Consider the following 3485-nt stretch of genomic DNA (forward strand, 5'->3'; position numbering starts at 1 on the left):
AGTTTTCATTTTGTTGAACCTTACCCAGGAAATTACTGTGTAAAAGGCTTTGCTATTAGTTCTTTTCCTGAAATATCGCTTAGCTACACCTGGCCAAATTCATGGTGATTATACTAACTATACAGACAGGATAGTAGAGAAATCTCCCTAGGCTTTTTTACTCATTTTCTCAAACTAATTACTGAAAACATAGATATCCAAAAACATTACCAAGATTCAATTCTTAAAGGATTCAATAAGAGAGTTAGTATCAAAAATCTAATAAAAGAAAAAATCCTTGCTAAAAGTAGAATTTGTAATAAATAGTGTCTACTCTAACATTAAGGATACGGTGGAGAAATAACTACATTTATTTATATAGTTATTATATATACCATAAAATTTACCTATAAACAGTATAGACCTAAACACACTTAGTAGAATTACATAAGCTCTTTTAATTGTTTAGATATTGTGTTAAAGAGAAACAGTGAAAATGAAAATTCCCATTGTTACAACCCCTGACCATATCTTTTGGTTTTTATCATAACAGTTGTATGACAAAGCCATAGTCACTAAAAACTGTATAATAATGTGTTTGATAGACTTATACAAGTTGATTTTGGATTTAAGATTATAAGAAAACAAACACATATTGAGTACTTTCTTTTTAGGAGATTCTCTGAGATTTCAGTACCAACAAATACAAGATGGTTTTGATTTCAATTTGTTTTTCTATTTTAAATGAACAAAGAGAACATTTACATGAAAGAACATAATCATACTATGAGAATTGTCTCATTTGTCCAAAAGTTAATAACAACAATAGTAGTAGTGATGTCATTTGCTCTCAATGCTGCTAACACTCAGTGGTGGAGTAAAATTGCCAGGCTTGAGGAGTTGAGAGAAATATCATAGGTAAGGTGCCAATAGTCCCGATTTTAACAAAAGAGATGCCACGTATTCATCTGTAAACAGTGTACTAAGTGATTTGGTCCACTTTCACTCTCAAAGATCTTCTCATCCAAGTGACAAGTGCATGCTCATTCTACCACTAAGCAAACGGGAATGTGGAACTTGAAGGAATAAGAGAATTCAAATGGTTGGAGGGTGTGCTTCTTTCTGGAAATCTAACACCAATAATAGATATGTGTGAAGGAGTAAGAGAGGAACAGCATGGAAACTCACTGACTGGATGAGAGCAGGCCTTGACCTTGTGAGCTGCCAAGTTTGGATTGGATCTGGCTCTCTCTTCTTTCTCCTAGGAAAACAATAGTACCCTATTTGTGCTTAGTTTATGTGGGTGAGGGTTTAACCTAGATGTATGCCTGTGCACCATGTGTGTGTCCGGTGCTCTCAGAAGCCAGAGCTTCTTGGGATTAGAGTCATGGATGGTTATGAACTGTCCTGTGGGTGCTTAGAATTTCTTGTGCACTTTTACTTGGTGGTATTAAAGTTTCATTGAATAATTTTTCTGCAACAAGGAATTCTGTAAACCATTGAGGCTCTGATAATGGCATCAGCTTTCAGTTTTCTAACACATGGACAGAACTTTTGACAAGTACTGTAGGTGATAGACTCAGTGTTATCTAGTTGATGAACGTGGTGTGCTCCATCAAGGAACATGCTTGAAAGGCTTGAAAATTACAATTCTCAACAATGAAAGCAAAAGACTTTTATTTATATGAATAAAATTGTCAAGAATTACAATGCTGAACTACTAAGATTTTCTTTTGGTATTTACAAATATCTATAAACAAAATTTTTAATGTTGAAGTTATTAGAATTACTTGATTTCCAAAATTACTTTTTTAAAATCCTGTTCAGTCTTGTTTTCAAAGTTTTGAAATATTTGATATCACATCAGACACCCTCTGTCCCCCTAAAATTGGCTTCAACTTCACACACACCATTCTCTACTTTTTTTCCTTCTCTCTAGCTGTCTAGTGTATCTAGGGGAGGGGATAAGACTGTTGATTAGTTATTTAATTAGTTTGTTTGTTTGTTTACTCACTTTTTTGAAATGATTTCTTATTTTTCTTTTTTTTAATTTTTTATTCGGCATTATATAACTTGCGCATAGTATATAATATGCTGCATTTGCCATTTAGCAAGAACAGATGATCATAGCTGAGTAATTTCTTTCAGCCAGGAAAATGCTTCCTTAATCAATGTTCTCCAAGCCCTTGGACACATAGTAGTGGTTGACTCCAGAGACATGTCTATCTCTTTCCATCAAATACCATTGGTAACGAAAGAGACCAACTCTTTTTTCCTCGCCCCGTTGAAAAACTTGTGGATGTACACAGTGGACACCCTGGGGATGGTCAAGCACACACCCATAATGGCGAGGCCAGACAGAATCTTGAACCACATCTCCGAACCGTAACTCGCACTCCAAACCGCAACCTTATTTTTCCCATTTCCTTTGTGAGCATAATCAACATTCCCCCACGAATAAAAGGGGGAAAACACATTTCAATGTGTCGCTTGACTCTTTAATCTGAATGAATAGGCCTCACAAATTATACAGATAGTATAAAAACCAATAAATTATCTTACTCGCCAGGCTAAATATAGATATAAGGCAATACAAAGGAATAGCCTGCACACTTGAAGATAAACAGAATAATGATGTTTTCATCACACACTTGTGACAATATTTAACCCAATTATGTGCAGGAAAACAATACTATCTCACATCATCATGGAATAAAAATAAAGAAAATTATTATAAGATAATTCTATCATAGTAAAATTGGATGATGATAAAGAAATCCTATAAAAACTAATGAAATTTTTTGACATATTTGTGAACCACTTAAAAGGATGGATCAAACAGAATAAAAAATACAAAGAATAAATAAAGTAAGATAGATAGATTATAGATAGGTAGACAGATAGGTGATAGATGTGTATACTTATATACTTTTAATGAGCTTTTTTATTGGAATTTCTAACTCTGCAATTTACAAAGTAAAACATCATTGCATATCAGAGAAAATGAGTGAAAAGCAGTGTTTTTATAAGATGGAATATATTCCCCAATCACAGTTAATTCTCTAGGATATTTTAAAGGCCCACATGAAGCAGACCATGAAGATATTCACTAGCCTGGAAGAAGCACGACCCCAATCCCAATCAGTTTCTCCTTATACTAGTGGCCCTGACTTCCGTTCTTTGTATGTAATAGTTGTATTACACGTATTTAAATTTCTTTAATAGTTTAATGGCTTAAAATATTATTCTACTCTACCTCTAGATTTTGGATAATTTGCCAAAGTCTATTAAAACTGTGACCATACAATTAACACTAATTGGTGAACTATTTTATTTGTATCTCTGTTAGTTACTTTTCTGCTGTTGTGATAAAGCATTATGACCATGGCAACTTTACAGAGTTTATTTGGGGCCTATAATTTCCAAGTGATAGAGTCCATGACTGTCATGATTGGCAGCAAGCAGGTAGGCATGGCTGAAGCAGGAGCTGAGATCTTACATCAGCA

At 34.0% G+C, this 3485-nt stretch overlaps 1 pseudogene; it reads right to left on the bottom strand.

The window, feature by feature from the left end:
* Positions 1 to 2033: 2033 nt before the first annotated feature.
* On the bottom strand, positions 2034 to 2355 carry LOC121465244 (annotated as a pseudogene).
* Between the last annotated feature and the right edge of the window lie 1130 nt (positions 2356 to 3485).

This window comes from Microtus oregoni, unplaced genomic scaffold, assembly GCF_018167655.1.
Source record: "Microtus oregoni isolate MIOR12 unplaced genomic scaffold, Mior012 000030F_ref0000283, whole genome shotgun sequence".
NCBI classification, from domain to species: domain Eukaryota; kingdom Metazoa; phylum Chordata; class Mammalia; order Rodentia; family Cricetidae; genus Microtus; species Microtus oregoni.